The sequence below is a fragment of the Podarcis raffonei genome, chromosome 3 (assembly GCF_027172205.1).
Source record: "Podarcis raffonei isolate rPodRaf1 chromosome 3, rPodRaf1.pri, whole genome shotgun sequence".
Lineage (NCBI taxonomy): Eukaryota > Metazoa > Chordata > Lepidosauria > Squamata > Lacertidae > Podarcis > Podarcis raffonei.
The window spans coordinates 7,690,780-7,703,147 of NC_070604.1; the positions used below are offsets into that span (position 1 = coordinate 7,690,780).

Here is a 12,368-nt window from a genome sequence, read left to right on the forward strand (position 1 = left end):
CAAGAACTCCACACAGATGCTTCAAAAGCTGGAGTGGGGGCGAAATACATTAAAAACACCCCACCCACTTATAAAAGTTAGTTAAGGGACCAAAGGCCTGGTTATAGAGGAAAGTTTTTACCTGGTGCCTAAGGATATAAAATGATGGTGCCAGGTAAGCCTCCCTTGGTAGAGCATGCCACAAACGGGGAGCCACTGCAGAAAAGGCCCTTTTTGTGTTGGTGTCCTCTGGACCTCTTGTGGAGGCAAAGGTAAAGGGACCCCTGAACATTAGGTCCAGTCGTGACCGACTCTGGGGTTGCGGCGCTCATCTCGCTTTATTGGCCGAGGGAGCCGGCGTACAGCTTCCGGGTCATGTGGCCAGCATGACTAAGCCGCTTCTGGCGAACCAGAGCAGCGCATGGAAACGCCGTTTACCTTCCCACCGGAGTGGTACCTATTTATCTACTTGCACTTTGATGTGCTTTCGAACTGCTAGGTTGGCAGGAGCAGGGACCGAGCAACAGGAGCTCACGCCATCGTGGGGATTCGAACTGCTGACCTTCTGATCAGCAAGTCCTAGGCTCTTTGGTTTAACCCACAGCGCCACCCGCGTCCCTTGTGGAGGAGTCACATGAAAAAGGACCTCAGGTGATGATTGCATGGTCCAGGTGGGTTCATATGGAGAAAGGTGGTCTTTGAGGTATTGCGGTCTTGAGCTATTTAAGGCTTTATAGGTCAAAACCAGCACTCTGAATTGGGCCCGGAAAGTAATTGGCAACCGGAGAGGTTGGGCCAGGGTCGGTGTAATATGCACAAATCGTTTTGCCCCAGTGAGCAACCTGGCCACTGAATTGTGCTCCAGCTGAAGTTTCCAAACCATCTTCAGAGGCAGTTAAACATGGGTTTAACACACTGCAGTAATCCAGTGATGGCCAAACTTGGCCCTCCAGCTGTTTTGGGACTACAACTCCCGTCATCCCTAGCTAACAGGACCAGTGGTCAGGGATGGTGGGAACTGTAGTCCCAAAACAGCTGGAGGGCCAAGTTTGGCCATCACTGCAGTAATCTAACCAAGAGGTTGCCAGAGCATAGACAACAGGCTATCCCTGTCTAGATAGGCACACAGGTGGGTCACCAGCCAAAGCTGATGACACTCCACACCACCAAGGCCACCTGAGCCTCCAGCGACAGCAATGGATCCAGAAGTATCCACAAACTACATACCTGCTCCTTCAGAGGGTTGTGTAACCCTATCAAGAGCAGGAAATCTCCCAGCCATCCGATCTAGGGAATGACCCACTAATGGTGCCTCAGCCTTATATGGATTGAGCTTCGGTTTGTTGGCTCTCATCTAGTCCATTACTAAGCCAAGACAACAGCCCAGCACATCCACTGCCACACCTGAAGATGTAAAGGAAAGGTAGATCTGTCTGCATTGTCTACACCACAGGCCCCTGCAGGCCAACTTTGACATATAGGGAGGGCCACCCACCTGTCAAACACCTGATGCCATTATGAGTTCAAAGTGACCACTCTCCGCCCTGATTGGTGCTGTCAGTAAGCCCCACATGTCAAGCAATGGTCAGGATCATGCTTCTTTTACCATCACACATGATGTCAAGCGTGGGGCCAATGTACATGGTTTGAAGGGACCTCTGACCAGGCGCAATTATGCCCACATGCCAGAAGTTTCACAGTGCTGGTCCACACAGATGGGCAGTACAGATATATCCCAAACCTGACACACTGTGCAGCCTTGGGTATGGCATGCCATTCTTGATCACTTTGTCCTTAAAGAATTAATGTAATATTAGGTAATGCAGATGGCTGCTGCAATGAACTTTAACGGTCTGACAACTCCTGATCTGTTGAAATCAGTTTTTTCCGCCCTCTGTATTTTCCCCCTTTAAAAATTAGCCTCTTGAGTCTTTTAGAGATAATTACTGTGCTTGTTCAGCTAGGTCTGTCATTAAATTACTCAATAAAATAGACCACTTTTAAACTCTCCAGAGTATTAAAAGCTCTATGGCTTGCTCATCAGCAAACAAGAATCTGACAGGTGATTGTTTTGTAAAGCAAAGTGAACATTTAATTTTGATTTTCCCTTTTTTTTTTTAGGTTTTCATAATTTATGGTTTGCCTTTAGTTAGGTGCCGGAGACACAATTTCCACAAAGAGCCAAACTTTTCAAAGAAATTGGGTCGTGAGGGAGATGCTGTGGAAAGTCCCAGAAATAAAAGTTTACAGAGGGCACTAGGACACGGAAGGGAATCAGCATCCCTCCAGATGTTGCTGATCTCCAGCTCCATCAGGCTCAACCAGCATGTTGGGCTGGGTTGGAACTGGAGTTCAACAACACCTTGAGGGCCACAGGTTCCTCATACCTGCTTAGGGGATGGAAAGTGCCGCAGGATAATAGCCTCAATGCTACAGCTAATGTGCTGTTTCCAGATGTGCTTCAGGTGCCTGGCCCTGGTTGGCCAGAGGTGCTTCTATGCATCTTAACATTGGCCGAGATATGCACATAATAGTAATCTACTTGTGAATACTGCACAGTAACACTTGTGCTTGTAACAGTTTCAAGGTGGACATGTCACTTCAATTCCAATCAGTGTATTTCCTGCTGAAAGGAAAATGCCTTGAAGAGTGATCAACTGGGAAGATGTATACCCCCACAAATAAATTAGGAAGAACAAAGCAAGATGAATGCTCACTGGTGTATAACTTCTCCACAAATAAATCAGAACTGCTCAGAAAAGTTTGGCCATAGTCTAACCTCCATGTGAAGCTATATGCAATCAAATCCGGACGAATGCTCAACAAAATAGGTCATCTGGAAGAGGCTTTGGTCCTCAAACTTCTGAGGAATCTTCAACCGACTGGAGAGCCTAAAAATTATACCTAAAGATTATCTCCTCTTGTACTTTCTCTTGGCCCCACTTATATCACCTTATCAGACTTCATCACTGTATCTTTAATAACACCCTGAACATCTCATATGGAGCTGGTGAATTGCACTATCAACTAACAACAATTTTCAAGACAGAGGGATAAAAGCAGAGTAATACAATTATGGATGTCCTTGGCTTATGCACACTTTGTGGGATATATCCAGCCTCATATAACCAACATGCATAACTCTAATTAATACATGACGATATAAGACCATAGAGTGAGCTGTCCTACCAGGCCTAGCTAGGTCACACACCCTCACCTTGGGAGGAAGGGTTACCAAACTCAGTTCTCTCTTTTTCCACCATGTGAATTCAACCAGTAAGAACGTCTAAGGTGGATGATCCAAGCTTAGACCTCATAACTTTAGCAAGCCATATTTGTGTTTCTATACAAATAATTTAGAAACCCTTCCATTTTTGAAACTAAGTTACACTGCCTGTCTTTTCTTGCTGCTATATGGAAAAGCAAATGAATCTAAACTTTTGAGAGTTTGTAAGTAAACCATTTTAACTTACCAAACATGTGGTCTCTTTCTATGCTAAAGGAAGTGGGAAACTTTGGAAGCGACTTAGAAGGGGATATTTTAAAGGTCTAACAGCCTATATTTCTACACTTTACATTGCAGCATGTTTTGTGATTTTAAATCTCTGCTGGGGCTCACTCACCAAAGAGTACTTGCCCAAACCAAATGCAAACGATCAAAAGCCAACACACAATACTTCTGTGTCATTCTTACCCCCAGTTAAACAGGTTTTTCAGGTTTTTGAAAAAACTGCAAAATCAGTGTAGCAGCGACAACATCAGGATGTATCTGATGAAGGTAACAATGCCTCTGTAATATTACCTCCATCTGTCTCCAGCCCTGGAGTCAGCTCCCAGCACAAGAACAAGCAGTACATGAACCCACAAGCTTTGCGGTCGTGGAGTCATGTTCCTAATTTATTTGTCACATCACCTCTCCCCAGGAGAAGGTGATTAACAGCCTCGAGCCAATATATCCTGGGAAAACATATTCCCTGCTCAGCTGATGTGAATCTCCTTGTCTTATGCATATCATGGCCAGCCAAAGTACTGAGGTGAGCAAGACTTCTTCTTCTTCTTCTTGCAGGTTAAAAGGTAAACGTCCTATTAATTGGAGACAAAGATTATGAGAAAGTCAAGATGCTTTATGGTCCCATGCAACTGATCTCAGCTCTCCTAACATCCCTAGGACATGCGAATAATGGTATACAAGACCTGGATGCAATTCTTCGGATTGCCGCTGATATGAGCACAATGTCTTCGTGCCAGCTGCAATCTGACACTGCCCCAGCTGGGCAGGCTGGCTGCCTGACAAGGAAAAGCATTCCATCTCACTGTATATATCTATGCACATCTGTGAAGACAAAGGAAACAGCCGTCGTGGGCTTTCCGACCACAGTGGATTTTTTTTAAAGCACAAAAAATGCTGACGGGATCTGCTGCGTTCATGACGACATGGAGGTAACAAAAAACCCATCTGTAAGATGAAGAGGTTCTTATATCAGGAAGCTTGCTTGCAAATGTCATATTGTTCTGCTCAGACTCAGTGGATGCTGAGAAACGAGGCGTACAAATACATGCAACGCAACCTGGCAAAGGGGCCAATCCTCCGAGAGCTGAGATAGTAAATTGAATGGTGCTTTCTGACGGGCAGAGCTGAAGCACATTCACACTGAAGTTACCCAGCTGCATTAAGTGCAATTTACTGTCATTGCAAAGGGGTAACCTGCGTTATCCATGGGATTCTATGCCTTCCTAAAACCACAAGGGATGCAGGTCTATTTGCAAGCTTTTTCTTTCTTTCACACTGCTAAAACGGGGGGTTGTTAAAACCTCTATCACACTGATCAGACCGTAAGAACAAAATCTTTGTAAAACAACATGGGAACCACAATAAAGCTGTCCTTTGAAAATTGCACTTCTCTGAATGTTGGGGTACAGTTCTCCAACTAAATGCACATATCACGGGAAAGGATAAAAATGCATGTACAGTGGTACCTCGAGTTAAGTACTTAATTCGTTCCGGAGGTCCGTACTTAACCTGAAACTGTTCTTAACCTGAAGCACCACTTTAGCTAATGGGGCCTCCCGCTGCCGCCGCGCTGCCGGAGCATGATTTCTGTTCTCATCCTGAAGCAAAGTTCTTAACCTGAAGAAATATTTCTGGGTTAGCGGAGTCTGTAACCTGAAGCGTATGTAACCCGAGGTACTACTGTAAATGAAAATAACATATAAACATTTATTATATTGGAGGAACTTGCATCTATTCGGCAGCTAGCCTGAGGGTTGTCCTTACTGTCTCATCTATTATGGGATACTCACAGCACCCCTTTATTACTAATGCACACCAGAAGATAATGTTACTGCTGTCCTATAACCATGTTGATGTGGACAATGAAAGGGAAACAAGAGAAAGCAGGATGTGACGGGTTCTTGTTTGTGTAGTACAGCCTATGTCTCCAAGAACACAAGAAGAGGCTGCTGGATTAGGCCAGTTGTCCCATGGGAAACTGCAGGTGATTGGTCTTGGGCTGAGGTTCACTTTTAGGCTTTCCAGAGACATCTGGTTGGCCACTGTGAGAACAGGACACGGGACTAGATGGGGAGCCATGGGGCACGGCTATATCATTGCCAAAGGCCTCGTCCACCAACCTTTCCACCTCCCTCAGCTTCTCTGCTTTGCTGCCTTGACCTCAAGGAAAGAAACGTCTTGCAGGGGATCCAGGAGCTTATTGCAGGAGGACACACTCATGATTTGTGTCCAACAGGCAAAGAGCCGTTCATTTGACTGAGCAAAACACTGGAAAGCCCCCACATAGAATCACAGAATTGTAGAGTTGGAAGGGATCTTGAGGGTAATTTTATCCAACTCCCTGCTATGCAAGAATCTTCACAAAAGCCCCAATAGCCATACTTAGGGTGGTGAAAGCAAAGGCATCCCATAGGCTTAGAAATGTGCAAGCAGCATTAGAGTGGTTCCCCCTCCAAAGTGTTAATTCAGAAGCATGTCAACAAGGAAATGAACACATTGCTCTTTTCTACTCCTTTCCCTGCCCTAAGCATTCTTATGACTTACCGTATTTTTTGCTCCATAAGACGCACCTAGTTTTTGGAGGAGGAAAACAAGAAAAAAAATATTCTGAATCCCAGAAGCCAGAACAGCAAGAGGGATCGCTGCGCAATGATCCCTCTTGCTGTTCTGGCTTCTGGGATAGCTGCTCAGCCTGGATTTGCTCCATAAGACGCACACACATTTCCCCTTGCTTTTTAGGAGGGAAAAAGTGCGTCTCATAGAGCGAAAAATACGGTAGTTGTGGGAATGACATGATGTATTATGAAGTAGGGAAACTGAGAGAACTGAAATGGGCAGTTCTTTCCATTCCCATTGGGAAGCAGAGGCAGATTTAGGGGAGTGCAACCAGTTCACTCACTGGTGGAGGAACAGGGGGCAGGAGAGGCGCACCACCCCGGGCACCATCGGGGAGGGGGTACCATTGAGGGGGCACCCCTGGACACGTGCCGTGCACCCCCCACCATGCCAGGCACCACGCCCCCAGATCGCATGCCACGCCCCCAGGACGCACACCAGCCACGCCCCCGCCTGCTCTCTGCCCCCGGTGCCGGAGCATGCAGCTTCACCACTGGGTTCACCATCACTGGGCGCTGAGCCTACAAGGCACCGCAGAGGGCATAGCACTAATGACTTAGAACAGAAGACGAGATGTGGCAGGTCCTAAATTTTGGCATTGCAGAAAGCGCTGCTGAAATTTGAAAACCCAAAGTCTGCCACTGTGTGGAATCACAATTTCTCTCAAAGAGAGAGTGCTGGCTGCAGCTGCTCCTGTTGGGACGTCCAGTGACTAGGACAACACGTTTGGCTATTTAGAACTTGCTGGAGCCAACGTGAGTGGAGAAACAAATGTAAATGTATCCTTGTACAGTAGGATTAGGGGCATGGGTGGCGCTGTGGGTTAAACCACAGAGCCTAGGACTTGCCGATCGAATCCCCGCAACGGGGTGAGCTCCCGTTGCTCGGTCCATGCTCCTGCCGACCTAGCAGTTCGAAAGCACGTCAAAGTGCAAGTAGATAAATAGGTACCGCTCCAGCGGGAAGGTAAAGGGCGTTTCCGTGCACTGCTCTGGTTCGCCAGAAGCGGCTTAGTCATGCTGGCCACATGACCCGGAAGCTGTATGCCGGCTCCCTCGGCCAATAAAGGGAGATGAGCGCCGCAACCCCAGAGTCGGTCACAACTGGACCTAATGGTCAGGGGTCCCTTTACCCCTGATAGTTTCTACAGACACCCACACATCCCTCTCTATCCTCTTTCCAGGGAAGCAAGAACCATTAAGTGAGTTCAATGGCACATGCCATCCAGGCAAAAGTGCTCAGGGGGTGTGACTTGGCCCCGGAAGCCAGATGCAGCAGCTTGGAGGACCAAATATGGCCCCAAGACCTGAGGTTCCCCACCTGTAGTGTGGAGAGTAGTGAGCTAGAAGGACCAATGCTCTGTCTTGGGATAGCGCAGCTTCCTGTGTGCTTCCTTCACAGCCTTGTAAAGGCCCCAATCACAGACTTGTCAAAGAGTCACTGGCTGCGTTAGAAGTCTTGAAAAGGCAACAAAGGCTTTTGTTCGGCTCTCAAAACCATTTTTCACCACCTCGGTAAGGCTGGAATATCACCTTGGGAAATGGTTTTTTTAATAAAAAAGAACGAAAGAAAGAAAACCCAACACCCATCTCCCAAAAGACACTCCGTGACAGGATTTTTGTGACTCACGCTTTTTAGGGGGAAGCCAGCGTCAAATTCTGACATCTGCTTAAGAGGTTCTAGCATTTCAAACATGAATTAAGTGGCCTGGTGGAATTGTTTGGGGATGTTTATTTTAAAAGAGGCTGCCTCGGCTCAATGATGATTGAGTTGATATAGCATGAAAGAAAACTGGTACTACAACAATGCAAATACAGGTATCATGTCACGGGCTGGGGGCTGGGTGGAATCTGAAAGCTTGGCCCTCAAAACACATGCCAATAGCACAAGTGCTTTAAAAGATCAGAGCTTAAGAAATCAATCACTTGCAGTGTGCAAGTCAGAACACAACTTCTTTCCAAAATTCAATTAAATCAATATGCAACTTGTTCGGGGGGGACGGGGACTTGACTCCACTGACATATATGGCAACGTTCTCATTGACTAGAATAGATTTTTAACACCTCATTGCCTGCTCTTCTCTAAGCTACAGGCACAAAAAAAAATTGAAAACCCTAAAACTAGATGGCGTTTGGACTGGTTCACACCTGCAGTTTATCACTTGGTGACTACAACACCAAGTGATGGTACCAGGTGTTGAATGGACTTTCATTATCTCCATGCATGGTTTCAAAAGCAATGCCCTTCAATAGAGTGCGGTCACATGAAACAGTAAAGGTAAAGGTAAAGGGACCCCTGACCATTAGGCCCAGTCGTGGCCGACTCTGGGGATGCGGCGCTCATCTCGCTTTATTGGCTGAGGAAGCCGGCGTACAGCTTCCGGGTCATGTGGCCAGCATGACTAAGCCGCTTCTGGCGAACCATAGCAGCGCATGGAAACCCCGTTTACCTTCCCACTGGAGTGGTACCTATTTATCTACTTGCACTTTGACGTGCTTTCAAACTGCTAGGTTGGCAGGAGCTGGGACCGAGCAACGGGAGCTCACCCCGTCGCGGGGATTTGAACCGCTGACCTTCTGATCGGCAAGTCCTAAGCTCTGTGGTTTAACCCACAGTGCCACCCACGTCCCTCACATGAAACAGAGCAGCCATCAATTGAAGGCGCTAGTTTTAACCTTTCAAAGACCTAAATGGCCTGGTTAACCCTAGTTCATAAGGTCCCCATCTAAGGTCCCTGCATGTCTGTGGCAAAGCAAGATGTCATCCAAGGTAGAAACATTTCTGGAGCTCTTCCAAGAAAGCTCAGAGGGCACCCATCTCTGTTACTTCAGGCTTTTCAGGATATGTTGTTGGCTGTGGTCTTATTATATTTCATAAATCTTTATAAAACGCCAAACCATTGCACTGTGGAGAGCGTATTAACTTATGGTCTGTGTGTGTGGTTTGGGAGCTGCACAGTCAGGGGAAAAACAATGCTGTCCAGGGTTGTAAAGATTGCAGAGAGAATAACTGGGTGCACTCTTCCCACCTTGGATCAAATCTACGCTTCCAAGTGCCATAAGAAATCTGCAGAGATAGCGCAGGATAGTACGCACCCCGGAAATGATCTCTTTCAGCTTCTGCCTTCTGGAAGAAGGTATAGGGTTATAAAGGCCAGGACTAGCCGCCTGAGAAACAGTTTCTACGCAAATGCAATTCTGGTTCTAAACGCAGCATAAGGGGTCTCTATAGTATAGTGTATTTTTTAGTATAGTGTATTTTATAGTATAGTATAGTGTATTTTAAAATGGGGTTTCAGAGTTTTTAGGGGTTTTTATAGTATAGTATAGTGTATTTTAAAATGGGGTTTCAGAGTTTTTAGGGGTTTTTGGATGTTTTATGTAGTTTTTCAATTTCATTGTTCTGTATGGGACAATGACAATAAAGATATCGTATATCGTATATACCAGCTCCCCAACATTTTGTAAACCACTCCGGAATGTTGCAGTTATTTATTTTAAAAATTAATCACATTTAAGAAGATGGAGTTCTATGCATTGGTTCACAAAGTAGCTGAAAATTATACCTAACTCCTAAATCACAGGATTTTAGCCACAGACTAGAACTCCCACCAGCCTCTGCCAGCATGGCCAATGATCACAAGCAGTGGAGATTGTCATCCAGCAACTTCTGGAGAGGCGACCACAGTGGTTACCTCTGATTTTTGTGAAGCACTTATTTGGGTCCTTAACTGTGTGCTTGTCCATCATTAAACATTTCAAGGACACACATATCCAGCTGAACGTGTGAACAGAGCTTCCTTTCAGGAGATGCGATGGGGCTGTCTAAAATGTGGGGAGCACAAAGGCTTTGTGATGTTTCCGTAGTGAGCAAAGGCCAAAGTCTCCCTCCCTCTCTTCCGCCTGGAGGTGCTCTATTCCAGGCCAATATACACTCGCATGTGGAAGCATTAGCAGTGGCTGATTTGGAAGGCGCATTGGAAATGAAATGATAGCAGAGTAAATGTCAACGCATTCAGTGTGACACAGTGAGCACCAGATCTTAAACAGCTTCATCATTGTGGCATTTACTGTATCCTGAAATAATATTAATCCCACTGTTGTCCTTCTTGATGGAATCATCCATGAATATGCTTTATGGCACTGGCCAAAGTGCTAATAGGTTAAAAGAACAACCCATTCAGTGTTCCACTAAATTAAGGTCGCTTCATGGGATTTAATGAAACAAAGTGCTGGATGGAGTTTTCAAAGGACGTTCTTGTAATTCATGTCTATTTAGGGCTCCTACTAACCAGAAATCTAATTTCTTCTAGTAAAATAGCTTTTTGTGAAGCCCGGCCATGTGAGAAAGAGACTTTAAAGGGCAACGATCAGAAGATCTTGACTATAATACTTTGTTATTTCACAAATCACTTTTCAGGTTGGCGGGGGCGAATGAGGAGCAGAATTTAAAGTCCTAAAATTAATCAGACCCTGTTTAATCCTGTTATTTTTACTACAGCAGTGCAGAGACAACCCAACCTGTTCTGTTGCACACAAATAAGATGTAGATTCCCCCCCCCCCATTTTAACCAGGGAACAAAGAAGAGGATTGATATGGGAAATATTTCTTCCCACAAACGGAAGCATCTACTTCTTTTTAAATATTTATCTTACTATAACCTTCCCATCAAAACCATAGTTACAGCTCAGTTCTCTAAAAGCAAGACTTCTGAGCCACCCACTCTACAGTTACATGGGGTCTTTCAGATAGCTTCCATGTTGAGTTGGAGACAATATCTCAACCGAAACACATCACCCTAGTGGATTAGTAAGTGGGCGACTCTGCTTTTTGAATCCTATCGCAGTAGGATTTGTTTGGAAATGTATCGTAGCCAAAAGGCATAAGAGAAGGTAACTCCAACACTAAATGCCATCAACAGCTCTGTTGCCTGATGGGATATTCCACCCACGGACATCCAAAACACTTTCCAGGCAGCCACCCGTATGAAGGCAAAAGGAAGCAACTGAGACACAGCAGAGTTCTTGCTTGGGAAAAGGAATGAGCATTTCTAAATTGGAGGTTAACCGACATGTTTATTCAGTCTATTCAGTCTGTTTATTCAATCTGGCCTTTTGTGATACTAATCTTTCCAAGGCAGCTTAAAGGTGTGAGTGAGTGAGTGAGTGAGTGAGTGAGTGAGTGCCAACAAACAATAGTTGTTGTTTAGTCGTTTAGTCGTGTCCGACTCTTCGTGACCCCATGGACCAGAGCACGCCAGCCACTCCTGTCTTCCACTGCCTCCCGCAGTTTGGTCAAACTCATGTTTGTAGCTTCGAGAACACTGTCCAACTATCTCATCCTCTGTCATCCCCTTCTCCTTGTGCCCTCCATCTTTCCCAACATCAGGGTCTTTTCCAGGGAGTCTTCTCTTCTCATGAGGTGGCTCAGCTTCAGGATCTGTCCTTCCAGTGAGCCCTCAGGGCTGATTTCCTTCAGAATGGAGAGGTTTGATCTTCTTGCAGTCCATGGGACATTCAAAAGCATCAATTCTTCAGCGATCAGCCATCTTCATCGTCCAGCTCTCACTTCCATACATCACTACTAGGAAAACCTTAGCTTTAACTTTATGGACATTTGTTGGCAAGGTAATGAAAATGTCATTGGATTCTTCCCACAGGGCAGCTGGAGTTGATGGTAGCATGTCCTAGTGGATGGAGGAGATAGTTGACACCAGGCAGGCTCTGAAATGGTCTTCCATCACCTGCCTTTCTCAATCTCCAAGTGGTGTGAGATTGCAAGCACTCGCCCAGGGTTCATGTTTCCTTTCGGGAATGGAGACTGTGGTGTCTTTAGGATATATGGTTGATCTGCACATCTCTACAACGTGAGGCTATGATGGAGGGGCTCACAACATCAGCACCCTCAAAAGGGCCTTGTTTCTCCCATAACCGCAGCATTGAAGTCAAACAAACATCAAAAATTGCTCTCTGACCCTCTCTCCAGCTGGCTGCTTTTCTTCTTGGTCACATCATTCCTCTCTACTCTGACTTTATACTTTCTCACTATTTTGCTTCCCACCCAGGCTATGACTTTCACCAGGAAGTTTGTCTGTGTTTACCTGGAAGGTGCTGTGATTTTCTTGACTAGCTTGTGAGACATGGAGCAGGTTGGCTCAGAAATTGTGGTTTGATTCACATATGCCTGGTAAACAGACCCTCTGGTGTGACCCTAAACTAAAAAATTAGTGGGGAACCTTTCTTTGGGAGAAACGGGCTGATTG

General features: G+C 45.7%; 1 long non-coding RNA gene across 1 annotated transcript in view; it reads left to right on the top strand.

Moving 5' to 3' along the window:
- Positions 1-254: 254 nt before the first annotated feature.
- LOC128409932 (uncharacterized) overlaps positions 255-12,368 on the top strand; it is a 158,316-nt gene continuing 146,202 nt past the window's right edge. Inside the window, exon 1 of the long non-coding RNA XR_008329346.1 lies at positions 255-600. This is a non-coding gene — a long non-coding RNA (uncharacterized LOC128409932). The remainder of the gene's footprint in view (positions 601-12,368) is intronic.